This window comes from Nuphar pumila, chromosome 2, assembly GCF_984573655.1.
Source record: "Nuphar pumila chromosome 2, dmNupPumi1.hap1.1, whole genome shotgun sequence".
NCBI lineage: Eukaryota > Viridiplantae > Streptophyta > Magnoliopsida > Nymphaeales > Nymphaeaceae > Nuphar > Nuphar pumila.
This window is the reverse complement of record NC_143250.1, coordinates 115,922,595-115,937,596: the sequence shown is the minus strand read 5'-3', so window position 1 is coordinate 115,937,596 and position 15,002 is coordinate 115,922,595.

The window sequence follows — 15,002 nt, the reverse complement described above, 5'->3', positions numbered from 1 at the left end:
CCAAAATAAACTCGCTACTTTATCAATAATCTAGTTTATTATTGGTTTTCTGTTTGTCCAGTCTTCACACATATGGGTGGAATCCGATTCATGTACTGTATGCTATCGATCTCGCAGTTGCATGAGATCGATCTACATACCGACACTCACCCTATCATGATCCTGTGCTTTTTTTTTGAAAAGCAAGCTGGGCTGCGACAGATCCAAATTAAGAAAACCATGCAGTGCTGTCGGGCCTGCAACGCCCAGCCAGCATGCCCTGCACTGGCTGTGCATCAATGGTATTGCAGCACATAGCCAGTGTAGGGTCGACAGACCTTGGTCGGTCGGGTCAGGCTGACTAGACATGGCTAGTCAGTCAAAAAGGCTATGCAGTGTTGTCAGGCCTACAACACCCAGCCCGACATACTGCGCTAGCTGTGCATCAATGACATTGCAGCGTATAGCCCATGTAGGGTCAACAGACCCTAGTCAGTAGGGTCAGGACTGCAGTCCACTGCAACGGTATTCTCAAATAGCATTTTTTTTTGAAGTAAACTTTTTATTTAAACCTTATCGACCATGGCTATGGTTGTGACTGATTACATATATCAGACCCATATCAACACTACATAATGACTATGATAACCCTCATGAATTAACAAATCCATTGAATAAAACATGTACATATATGGCAAAGAAAATGGACCAAATTACAATATGGGAATTATATAATGTATAACAACAAACATATGATATTGATTCATATATACATAAACAAAACAACATATAGCCCTATACAATATCACAAAGAACCATATGTACCATTTCAAAAGAAAATAACATGAATATGATTTTTTCCTAAACGTTAGTTTCAAATACTGTTTCCCTTTTGTTTTTGTAAACTTTTTATTAGATTTTTATCTCAAATCAGCCATGACTAATACTCACGGTTGAGTGCATGTGTACATGTGTGAAAGTCAAGAACCACAAAAAACAAGTATACCACATGACCGTGTATGACCTATATGTTATATATATTGAAACATTTCCAACAATTGACTAATGTAAAATGCATGTTCACGTATATATATATATATATATATATATATATCATGATCAGAAATACCTTACTTCTAAATAATACAATCTAAGATATTTATATATATCCTTTCTTTTCTTTAGAGAACTCAAATTTAATTCATGTATTCCATAATCATTCATGAACAAAAACATTTGCATTGCCTTTTTTTTTTTTACAATCTAAGATCTATATGCACTTACAAAAATTCAATTCTTACTTCATCTTGTAATACATGCATATTTACATGAGTTTGTTACGTCAATGAAGCCGTACATGATACTTCAAGTACAAGGTTTTGATGATGAGCAAGTGAATCAACTGCATTTCAGCTAAGGCAATGAAGAAATGTGACAAACATTGAAGAATTCGATGAAGAATCTTTGAAGACTAGTGTGCAAATGTTAAATTCATTAAAAGTCTTAGATTCTTGTAAGAGCCTTACTTAGAGTGCATATTTCGGTTGCATTTCAGCTAAAAAGTCTTTAGAAAAACTTTTCTAAAAGAACCCTTTATGAAAATCTTTTTAGAAAACTCTTTTATTAAATTTTCATGTTTATTAGTCGACCAATAGACTCACCAGTCGACTAATTCTTTCGCGCCAAATTTTCTAAGCAAAATGTCATTCTTATCAAATTAGTCGACCGAAGGTTTTATTAGTCGACCAGACAGAATGTCTATTTTCTGGAAATTTTAGCAGCAGTCGACTAATGACTTTATCAGTCGACTGGACAGAACATGTGTTTTCTGGAAATTTTAGCAGCAGTCGACTAATGCTTTTATCAGTCGACCAGACAGAACTTGTGTTTTTCAGAAAAGTTTAGCAGCAGTCGACTGAAAGGTTTTTCAGTGTACTGATGATATTATCAGTTGACTAACTTTTTCTCTAGTCGACTAAGTTTCAAAACTTCAGATTTTCAAACGGCTAGATAAACAGATCAGTCGACTGACGATAACTGTCAGTATACTAATAGCCAATTATCAGTCAACTAACTACTGTTCCAGTTGACTAATTTTGCCATTTTTCCTGAAAATTTAAAAAGGCGTGTCTTTTTTATTTTTCAAACGTTTTGATCTTTCAAAATGAACTGTTTTGACACCCTTTCATACCCTCAACGTATGAAATATTTCAACTATAAATATGAGTGCATTTTACACTCAAAAGCACCACAATTCAATCAATTTGAATCAATTACTCTTTGTTTTTCACTCATATTCATTTTCTCACTCACGTGATATTTTTCACTTCAGTTTTTCACTCAAATTCCTTTGAGAGATAGTGAATTCGTGAGTAGAGTATTTCAACAACCTCAAAAGCCAATTGCATCTCATTTGCATTCATAAGAAGGGCTCATAGGTTGTATTGTAAGTTGTTACTTGTTTCAATTTTTTGTAAAAGGAAGGACTCCTTGGTTTAAAGGAGTTGTTTGCTTTCAGTAGGTGTGTTACTGAAAGTGGGACCGGATTTGGTCTGTGTGATCTTGTAGTTACACAAGGTTGATAGTGGAAATCTCAAGAAGGTTTTGCTTGGGGACTGGATGTAAGTCGGGAAGGACCGAACCAAGATGATATATTGTGTTCTTTGTGTGTTTGCTTTGCGAATTGCAAAATCCGTCAAAATTCTGCAGACAATTTTTAAAAGCACTATTCACCCCCCCTCTAGTGCTCATTGACTCAATCCTACTACACTTTCATTTGGTATCAGAGAAGGTTTGCTATTATTTTGATTTGACCATCATCTAGCACGACAACTATAACATCTCAGCACAAAGAAGGATGCTCCTCTGTTCGTCCTCCTCTCTTCGACGGAGCAAACTATGGATACTGGAAAGTGAGAATGACAATATTCTTGCAATCCATGGATCTCGAAATTTGGAGAGTTGTTTCAGAAAAGTACCAAATGTCATCAACTGATTTTAGTCAATGGATTGATAAAGAAAAGAAGACCGCTTCACTTAGTGCCAAGGCTATGAATGCTTTGTATTGTGTCGTTGATAAGGTAGAGTTCAATCGCATCTCTCAATGCTCTACAACAAAAGAAATCTGGCATACTCTTCTCGTGACTCATGAAGGTACGTCAAAGGTAAAGGAATCTAAAATCGCTTCTTTAGTTCATAAATTTGAATTGTTTAAAATGAAGTAAAATGAATCTATATCAGACATCGTAACAAGAATGACCAATATCACTAACACTCTGAAATCCCTTGGAAAAGAATATTCATAAGTGAATTTAGTCAAAAAAATCCTAAGGTGTTTAACTCATGAATGAGAAAGAAAAACTACAACTATTGAGGAAGCAAATGATTTAAACACTCTCACTCTTGAAGATTTGGTTGGTAACTTAATGACATATAAAGTTAAACTTCAAGACAGACAAGAAGAAGAACCCAAGAAAAAATCTCTTGCTTTTAAGGCTACTTCTGACTCTGAAAATTCAGAAGAAGATGAAGATATTGCTCTTATTACAAGGCAATTCAAAAGATTCATCAAAAAGGGAAGATTTCAAAGAAAGGTAAAGAAAGCAGATTTTTCCAATCCAAATGAAGTCAAGTGCTTTAACTGCAAAAAGGCAGGACACATCAAGAAAGATTGCCCTCTTCTCAAAATCAAGCCCAAGGACCAATTCAAGAAGAAAAAGCATTTCAAGCATGTTGGGATGATAGTGACTTTTCTTCCGATGTAGAATCAAATTAAGAAGTCGTCAACATGTGCTTTGTAGCACAAGAAGACTCGGTAAGTCAATTTGACTATGATGATTTGTTAGAAGCATTCAATGATTTATATGCTAAATTTAAAAGTCTAAGTTCTAAAAACAAAGAGTTAAAAACTGAAAATTCAACTCTTGACTCTCAAAACAAAGTGTTACTTCAAGAGATAAAAGATCTTAAGAAGGAAAACTCTTGTCAAGCATTTGAGATAAAAGAAATTGGAATTAGAACCAATCTCTTACAAAAAGAAATAACTAGTCTAAAAAAAAATCAAATGATCTTCTTTCTATAGTGACCAAATTCACAAATGGTCAAGAGAATCTAGAAAGACTTCTTGGTTCTTAAAGATGCTCAGTTAATAAAACCGGATTGGGATATAGCTTCTTTGATACTCAAAATAGACCAAACTATGTGGTGAAGAATCAAAGACAATATTCTCAACCATTTGTTCAAAGAACTAAATTTTCTAGAAATGCATCTAATCATGGAACTTATAATGCTTATAAGCCTAGACACGATTACTCTAGAAATGCTAAATCTTTTTATAAAAAGAATATTTATTATCAAAGGAAACCAAAATCCAAATGGATATGGGTTCCTGAGACTAACTCTCATGGACCCAAAAATAGAAATGGGTCAAATGCTTTGTCTTCTAATTTTGTTGTAGGTACACAAAATAAGGAGCAAATGGATATTGGACAACAGTTGTTCCAAACATATGACTGGAAGACCGAAGTTATTTTCCACCCTCCAAAATAAGGATGGAGGAACCGTCACCTTTGGTGACAATAACAAGGGAAAAGTAATAGGTATTGGTAATATTGGTAATCCAAAATTTCCCTTGATAGAAAATGTTCTTTTAGTAGATGGTTTAATGCATAATTTATTATCAATTAGTCAATTATGTGATAAAGGTTTTCTTGTTTATTTTGAACATGATTTATGCTTAATTTCTGATTTTCAATCTAAAAAGATCATTTTTAAAAGAAAAAGAAGGAACAATGTGTATGAACTTTATCTAGATGAGTTACCCACTTTTAATGAAAAATGTCTTATTGTTTCAAATGAAATTCAATGGTTATGACACAAGAGACTTGGACATGTTAACTTTAAAATTATTTTCAAGTTATCCAAGAATGATCTTGTTAGAGGCCTACCTAGAATACCATATAAGAAGGATCACTTATGTGATGCTTGCCAAATGGGTAAACAAATCAAGAGTTCTTTTAAAGCAAAATATATAGTTTCAACAAAACATCCTCTTGAACTTTTACATTTAGATCTATTTGGACCATCTAGAATTCAAAGTTTGAATGGTAGCAAGTATGCTTTTGTTATAGTAGATGACTATTCTCGATTTACTTGGGTGATTTTTCTAAAAAACAAAAATGATGCTTTTTCTGAATTTTCCAAACTTTGTAGAAGAATTATAAATGAAAAATCTACATCTATTATTAAAATTCGTAGTGATCATGGCAGTGAATTTGAAAATGAATCTTTTCTAAAGTATTGTGATTTACATGATATATCTCACAACTTTGCTTTTCCTAGAGTGGCTCCACAAAATGGAGTTGTCGAAAGAAAGAATCGAACTTTGCAAGAATGTGCTAGAACCATGCTTCAAGATAAAAATTTACCAAAATACTTTTGGGCTGAAGCAATAAATACAACATGTTATGTTTTAAACCGTGTTCTTATTCGACCAATTTTACATAAAACATGTCTTGAATTGTTTTATGATCATATACCAAAGATCTCATATTTCAAAATTTTTGGTAGTAAATGCTTTTTGTTAAATACCAAAGATAATCTTGATAAGTTTGATTCAAAATCAGATGAATCAATATTTCTTGGATATTCTTCTAGAAGTAAAGCTTATCGTGTTTTTAATAAAAGAACATCTTGCATTGAAGAATCTTTACATGTTGCATTTGATGAGAATTATGAGCAAGTTATACCTCTAAGCGAAGGAGAAAAAATAATACTTCAAGAAAGACCTTTGATAGAGAATACTTCTCAAGAAAATGTTCCTCTTCAACCTGTTTGGAAAGAAGCTCCCAATTATCCACATGAACAAGTTATTGGAGAAATAAAGAGTGGTGTCTAAACTAGAAGCCAATTGCAATATATTGCAAATATTGCTTTCATATCTAAAATAGAACCAAAGAATATCAATGAGGCTTGTGATGATGAATTTTGACTTTTGGCCATGTCTGAAGAACTTACCCAATTTACTAGGAATGATGTATGAGATCTAGTTGATAGACCAAAGGATCATCCAATAATTGGGACAAGATGAGTCTTCCGAAATAAGCTGGACGAAAATGGCGAAGTCATTCAAAACAAAGCAAGGCTAGCAGCACAAGGCTATAATCAAGAAGAAGACATAGATTTTGATGAAACCTATGCACCGATGGCTCGATTGGAGTCAATTCGAAAGATGCTTGCTTTTGCTAGTTACAGGAACTTTAAGTTATATCAAATTGATGTTAAGAGTGCATTCTTAAATGAACACATAAATGAAGAAGTTTATGTAGAGCAACCTCCAGACTTTGAAAATGAAAAATATCCAGAAAAAGTCTACAAATTAAAAAGAGTTTTGTACGGACTTAAACAAGCACCAAGAGCGTGGTATGAAAGACTACGAAATTTTCTAGAACAATCTGGTTTTTCCATTGGTCGGGTAGACTCCACTTTATTTATTAAAAATCTTAATTCAGATATTCTTATTGTGCAAATTTATGTTGATGACATAATATTTGGTTCTACTAATGATTCTCTTTATAAAGAATTTGCTAAAGCTATGCATGAAGAGTTTGAAATGAGCTTGATGGGCGAATTAAACTACTTCCTTGGACTTTAAATAAAGCAAACTGAAGAAGGAATCTTCATCAATCAGGCTAAGTATACAAAAGAACTTCTCAAGAGATTTGGGTTGGACTCATCGAAATCAAGAAGAGATCCTATGAGTACAACTACTTCTCTTGATAAAGATGAAAATGGTAAAAATGTAGATACTAAGCTCTACAGAGGTATGATCGGATCTCTATTATACTTAACTGCTAGTCGACCTGATATAATGTTTAGTGTTTGTATGTGTGCAAGATTTCAAGCTAATTCAAAGGAATCTCATTTAACTGCAGTAAAACAAATTCTTCGTTATTTGAAAGATACTTTAGATTTTGGTTTGTTTTACCCAAAATCATCTTCCTTTGATTTAGTTTCATATAGTGATGCAGATTTTACAGGAAGTAAATCTGATTGCAAGAGTACTAGCGGAACTTGTCATTTCTTAGGAAATTTCTTAGTCTCTTGGTTTAGTAAAAAGCAAAATTCAGTGTCACTCTCAACAACTGAAGCAGAATATATAGCGGCTAGTTTAGCGTATTCACAAGTACTATGAATGAAACATACCTTAAAAGATTTTGGTTTGAATTACTCCACAACAACTATTTATTGTGATAACACTAGTGCTATAAATCTTTCGAAAAATCTTGTTCAGCACTCAAAGACTAAACATATTGAAGTTAGACATCATTTCTTAAGAGATCATGTGTTAAAAGGAGACATTTTGTTAAATTTTATTTCCACTAATGAACAACATGTCGATATCTTCACTAAACCACTTAAAAATAAAGATTTTATGAGAATTAGGAGAGAACTAGGTATTTGCTCATTTTTGGATTTATAAAATGCTGTTTTTTCAACAAAATCTCAAAATCGCACCATATTAGTTGACCGATAAATTTCTAGTCGACTGATGCTTTAAAATTTTTTACAGAAGGAATCACACCTTATTAGTCGACCGATAAAATTCTAGTCGACTGATATTTTTAAAATTTTTAAAAGGACCCGATACCCCTTGGTTTTTAACGCATCGTTTCATTTTTACGCACCTTTTCATTTTTTCTTAAATGAAACCCTTTGAAAAACGAAATCTTCTCTCTCTCTCCTCTCTTTCTTCCGAAAAACCCTCTAAGTGCCGTTTGAACCTCTCCTCGCCGGAATCTTCTGGTTGTGATAGAGAGTCTCTTGACTTTTCGCCGGAATCCTCTTGCCGTGACCGGTGCCTCTTCAGTCCTCGCCGGAATCCCCTTGTGGCAACCTCCTCTCTCCTGTCGTCATCCACCGCAGACTCCTCCTCATCTCTTCTCTCTTGCCTAAAATCTGTGGAGAATCGACATCCCTTTTCAGTGGGTTGTTACTGTTGATTATTTTGGCCACTACCAACGAATTTGAAGGCACATCGTTCACTTTGCACAAAGTGTTTCTGTTGCACGACGTCATATATCTTCCTCCCGCCAGACGTCATTTGGAAGCCGACATCAACACCATCTTCAACTGTTCCTCTCAACAACTGTGTTGATCAATCATTCTCTGCAACTGTGAATTTTTAGGTGAATCTGTTTCAACCATGCCTCGTCAGAAGACTGCATCCGCAAAAGGTTCTCCTCCTCCTACACCTCCAGCAAGACTTGGATTTTCTCTTAGATTACTCCGAAATCCTCTTTTATATGATACTTTTGGATCGATTTCTGCACTTCTTATTTTACCAGGCTGAAATGTCCTCTTTCATCTATTTTCTTGTTACAAAATCAGAGAATTATTTCCAGGTATTTCACATCTTTTTGATGCCGGTGCAGACCCTCTTCATTATCGTTTTCTGATCCACTTGTTTTACACAAATTTACAAATTGATCATGAAACTGGAATTCTTTCCTCTCTTGTTCGCGATGTTGAAATTGAGTTTGATTCTAAACTGCTTGGACAAATCCTAGATATTCCACCTTCAGACACTCTTTTCAATACTATTGAACTTAATGATGAAAGAATTTTTGAACAAATTCTTCTTCCCGGTGCACCTGATTGCCCTCCTTTCAAAAATACGAATCTTCAAACTCGTGCACGCATTGCTGGACGAATCCTTGCCCACAATGTTCTACCTAAAAGTAGTTCTTTTGATTACTATTCCACAGATCTATCTACGACTCTTTATGTCTTATTTGGAAATATTTCTGTAAATTGGGCCAACGTGTATTTTACTAATTTGTGGAAACAAAAACCATTTCTTTCATATGGATGTCTTCTTACTCATATTTTTAGATATTTCAAAGTTCCCTTAACCAATGAAAAATATATTGAACAAAAGGAGTACTTTGATCAAACTATTTTTAAACGAATGAAAATCAAATATCTGTTTCCTTTAAACTTTGATCAAACTGAACCTTCTGAACCATCAATTTCTGAACCCTCACCATCTTCTGTGACACCTTCATCTCAAGCAAAACGAAAGAAATTGTCTACTAGTCAAGACAATAATGAAGTTTTGCAGCAACTTGAAGCTTTGGAGCTGCATCAACACACTTTTCGTGAAGATGTGACTCAACAACTTTCTTTGATTCAGAAAGATATTACTGCAATCAAGGAGTTGCTCAACTCACTTTTCTGATCTTTGTTTTCTCTCTTTACTGAACTTTGATACTTTATGAGTTGTAATATTTTGAACTTGAATTTACATTTTGCTTATGCTATTTCTGCCCTTACTCTTTTTGATTATGACAAAGGGGGAGAAAAAGATAGAAAAAGATAGAAATTACATGAGAAATTGCATAAAGATAGAACTTGCATGAGAAATTAAGAGAAAAAGATAGAAATTGCATATTGCATTATGACATGAAAATTACATCATGTGAAAGCATTGAAAATTGCATTTATGAAAAAGTTTTAAAAATGCATGAAGTAATGATGGAAATGCAAACCAATCAATATGTGATATATGTGTTTTGAATATACTAACTTTTACTGTTGTGCAACATATTGATAGGGGGAGTAAAATCTCCATCTATGCATCTAAATGCTCCATCTTTGATTAAGTTTGTCATCATAAAAAAGGGGGAGATTGTTACGACAATGAAGCCGTATATGATACTTCAAGTACAAGGTTTTGATGATGAGCAAGTGAATCAACTGCATTTCAGCTAAGGCAATGAAGAAATGTGACAAACATTGAAGAATTCGATGAAGAATCTTTGAAGACTAGTGTGCAAATGTTAAATTCATTAAAAGTCTTAGATTCTTAGTCTTAGATTCTTGTAAGAGCCTTACTTAGAGTGCATATTTCAGTTGTATTTCAGCTAAAAAGTTTTTAGAAAAACTTTTCTAAAAGAACCCTTCATGAAAATCTTTTTAGAAAACTCTTTTCTTAAATTTTTGTGTTTAGTAGTCGACCAATAGACTCACCAGTCAACTAATTCTTTCACGCCAAATTTTCTAAGCAAAATGTAATTCTTATCAAATTAGTTGACCGAAGGTTTTATTAGTCGACCGGACAGAATGACTGTTTTCTGGAAATTTTAGCAACAGTCGACTAATGACTTTATCAGTCGACTGAAGAAAACATGTGTTTTCTGGAAATTTTAGCAGCAGTCGACTAATGCTTTTATCAGTCGACCAGACAGAACTTGTGTTTTTCAGAAAAGTTTAGCAGCAGTCGACTGAAAGGTTTTTCAGTCTACTGATGATATTATCAGTCGACTAACTTTTTCTCTAGTCGACTAAGTTTCAAAACTTCAGATTTTCAAACAGCTCGATAAACAGATCAGTCGACCGACGATAACTGTCAGTCTACTAATAGCTAATTATCAGTCGACTAACTACTATTCTAGTCGACTAATTTTGCCATTTTTCCTGAAAATTTAAAAAGATGTGTCTTTTCATTTTTCAAACGTTTTGATCGTTCAAAATGGACTGTTTTGACACCCTTTCATACCCTCAACGTATGAAATGTTTCAACTATAAATATGAATGCATTTTACACTCAAAAGCATTGCAATTCAATCAATTTGAATCAATTACTCTTTGCTTTTCACTCATATTCATTTTCTCACTCACGTAATATTTTTCACTTTAGTTTTTCACTCAAATTCCTTTGAGAGATAGTGAATTCGTGAGTAGAGTATTTCAACAACCTCAAAAGCCAATTGCATCTCATTTGCATTCATAAGAAGGGCTCATAGGTTGTATTGTAAGTTGTTATTTGTTTCAATTTTCTGTAAAAGGAAGGACTCCTTGGTTTAAAGGAGTTGTTTGCTTTCAGTAGGTGTGTTACTGAAAGTGGAACCGAATTTGGTCTGTATGATCTTGTAGTTACACAAGGTTGATAGTGGAAATCTCAAGCGGGTTTTGCTTGGGGACTGGATGTAGGTCGGGAAAGACCGAACCAGAATAAATTATTGTGTTCTTTGTGTGTTTGTTTTGCGAATTGCAAAATCCGTCAAAATTCTGCAGACAATTTTTAAAAGCACTATTCACCCCCCCTCTAGTGCTCGTTGTCTCGATCCTACTGCACTTTCAGAGTTTGCTACAAGACTTATGCTATTGATCCTACCATCTAGAGTGGATTGATACACATACTAAAATGTGTTCCAACATAATCCCATATGATGCACATTATTTACATACCAAGGATCAGTTTGATCTTTGATCCGCCATGGTTGATTATATGTTTTTCATACATATATTCAGTATAATGGATAAGTATGCTCCACATCACTAGGCATACACATAAGGATAAAATGCCCTTACATACAATCGAAAGGTACTGCGATATACTCGTGTTAGAGGGCACCAAACACAAGCATATAGATACGATCCCCTTACCTCTCGATGGATTGGAAACCCGAAACCGGAATCATGTGGTTAAATGATAGATCGATTTGGTGGCTACCTTCCTTCGGACTACACCTTCTGCTGCTACACCTTGAACAATCCCCTTTTCCAATGTGTGAAAGAAGGAGGAGAGGAAGAGATTAGGGAGATGAGAGAAGAGAGTGCTGGAATGATTTTCACTTAAGGTGGAAATCAAAAGAAAATTTGGAAGTTTTCTAATTAAAACCTCCTCCATAAATTCATTCCTAATTAATCAACAACCTCATATGGTATGGGAGAGGGCTGCCACCCCCCTTTCTTATTTGATGTCCTCTTACAAAGGGGAAGAAAAAGAGAAAACATATAGAAGGTGTTCAGGATATAAAACATACATGTAAATGGCCACCATTTGAATCCACCCATGGAATTCGTGGGAATAGAAGAGGAAATTAATAAGTTTCCCTCAATAGCCTTTTTTTTTTTTCAAATATTCAAATCCCAATTAAGTTTCCTTAAAAGTTAAATATTCAGCTAACCCATATCTAGCTTAATTAAAACGTGTATTCTTGCCATATAACTCAGTTCTTTTGTCCAAAAAGAATATTTCTATATGCCAAAAAGGGACCTTGTGCATGGGGTGGGGATTCAAACTCTGTTTCGATCCCAAAGAGGTAACAAACCTCTCCACTGCACCATTATTCATTCTGTGTCTTCTTTATTAAAACTGTGTGAATGTAGTTAATGGGATTTGAACTTAGGTTGACTCATAACTAGGCAGTACACCTCACCACAACATAACTTCTCATATTGTTATAAATTTTGTCTATATTAATTTATTTATATACTTATGATTTTCTAACGGATCTCGGATTTGGGTTAGATCTTCCTAAAATTTTGGATCCTCCAAGACTTCTCAACTGGACTTCAGATCTTGATTGAGGTTTCACCATATTGGATCTATTAAAAGTCCAATCCAACTCCAACTAGGTTTCAGATCCGTCCATAATCCAAACCCACTTGCTATATCCAGATCCTCATATTGGATTCGATATGCCCATATTCGGATCCAAGATATTTAATATAATATTATATTATCCTTCATTTTGAAGAAATTTTTTTCTTTTATTTATTTCTAAAATTCTCAAAATTTGCTAGGTTTTACATAACCAAAATGCTTGCCAAGATATTCTTGTAAGCAAATATCTACTACTCTCTATTCATAGATTGAAAGTTTGCTCCTTACACCCGATAAATTTACGTACATTAATTACTATAATAAAATATATGAATTCCTAAATTGTTGTTTAGGTAATTCAAGTCTATTTTTACCACATATCTGATTCATTGATAGCCTAAATTATCAGGTGGGCCCCATTGCTATTATCATTGTCTTGTTAGGCATTGTCAGCTAAAAATAATAATTATATTTTAATGCTACTATTATGTTGGTATTGAATGAGAGTTTCTTTTGGGCTGGTAAAGGGATCGATCAAACCGAACTTGAGGTGTCTAAGCTCTCCGCTCATTAATGTAGGGAATTAATCCAAGCAAGATTAAGCTGACTTGTTTGCAAACTCTAAAAATCTACAGCTTGCAAGCCAAAAACTTTGACTATGTGATTGTATATTACATTGCAAAAAAAATTTATTTGTTATTAATTGTCTAACGTGTTAAGGAAAGTGGTGAAGAAGGCAACAATTATTCATGTATGATGAGGTGGTTCAATTAATAGAACCTCCTATTTGAAGCACCAAATTCAATCAAAAGTTTCTCATTTTTTTTCTAAGTTTTAAATAAAAACTTTTGAAATATCATTTTCTAGAGTTTTACTTACAAATTTTAAAGCTTAATTTCAGCATGAGGTGCCACATAGGATGGGCCCACATAAGGGGGTTCCCCACCGTACAGACCTCTACCATTTTATTAAACTTAATTAATTTAAGTTTTCCATTCTATAAAATTCATATTTAATATTTTATGATATTTTAGAATTTGGATTTCAAATCCATACAAACAAATTTTAATTTAATAAAATTACATCACACACATATCAAATTAAACCTAAATTCTTCTGAAATACTATTTGACGATATTTGCCAATTATTTTATTAAATTCCATCTTTTTCGTAAATTCAATTATGAATGCGAATTTTACTAAAAGCAACTTTAATTTTTTATAAGATATTTCTTATCATTCATCTTATGCTAATTTATATTTTTATACTCATTTCTCATAAAATTCATCATTAATATTATTTTATTGATTGAAATTACCTTAAAGAATCACACATATTATATCTAAATTCAATTTAAATTCTAAGTTTTATTTTGGCAAATATTCAAATTATTTCATAATTCAAACTTGAATTGACATTCAATAAATTCTTAATTTAAATTTGAATCAAACCCAAATCCAATTATATTATTCGAGACATATTTATTAAATCTGACTTAAATCCAAATCCGATCCAAATTAAAATTTTCAAATTTATAAAACTCTAAAAATTAAAATTAAAATTCAATGAGACTCTAAATTCAAATGCACACTCAAATTGAATCTTGAAAAATATTGAAACTCAAATTAAATCTGATTAAAAATCAAAACCAATTCGCCACCAAGTTTTTACAAAACTTGGTTTTGGTTTGGTTTGAGAAATGTCTTTCAAGTATTCCAAAACTGGGTTTTGGAGGTGAAAACCTACTTGAGGCCCGAAACCTAGTTTGTAACAAGGTGTTAAACATCATCCAAACGAGCCCTAATTTATTGTAGCCCTGGCCAGCTAGAAAATGGCCAGGATAATGCACCCTAATATGGAGGTGCCGAACTGCCCATTTTCTGGCCAATGTCAGGTCAAAAATGTTAAAAATAAAAAAATGCAAAAACCAGAAAAAAATAAAATGGTCATTTTTTGTTCCACCGGCCCCCAAAAAAGAAAAAAGAAAAAATGGCCTTCAAGCGAGCCATTGGGAAGCATATACTTGTCAAGACAACAAGCGAGCCTTTCGGGCCTCCATGAGTGCACCCTCAAAATATGCTGCCTCTAAGGGTTTTAAATGCATGAAGACCTGTCGGTTGGCGATCACCAGGGCAGCCAACAACAGGTCCATACAGTCTATAAAAGCCTTGAACAACAGGAAAAGTGGGTTCTGGCACTAGTAGCCGATGGGACATATCCCCAATCAGGGGCACTCATGAGGAGTTGGAACATGATGCATATGGAAACCAAACCAATTGTTAATTTAATCACACTTTCACACTAGCAGACATACAGTCTGAAAGAAATAACAGCAGCCATATACTTCAAAAAGCCAATATCTCCACCTTCCATTTCCACTAACCAATTGTCCAACATATCCATCCAATCAAAGAACCAGACGCCAAAGGTTGGCCAAGGACAACAACAGAGCCTCCTAATGGTCCAAATGGGATTCTTGAAGCCAACACCATAGAACAAGCGGAAGCAAATAGCAACACTAGCAAATAGAACAAGAGTTTTGGATATCAATACTAGCCAAATTGACCAACCATAATCAGAAAGCCCACTCTTCACAGAAAAACGCTATAAGAGAGTTTTTTTTTCTTGTAA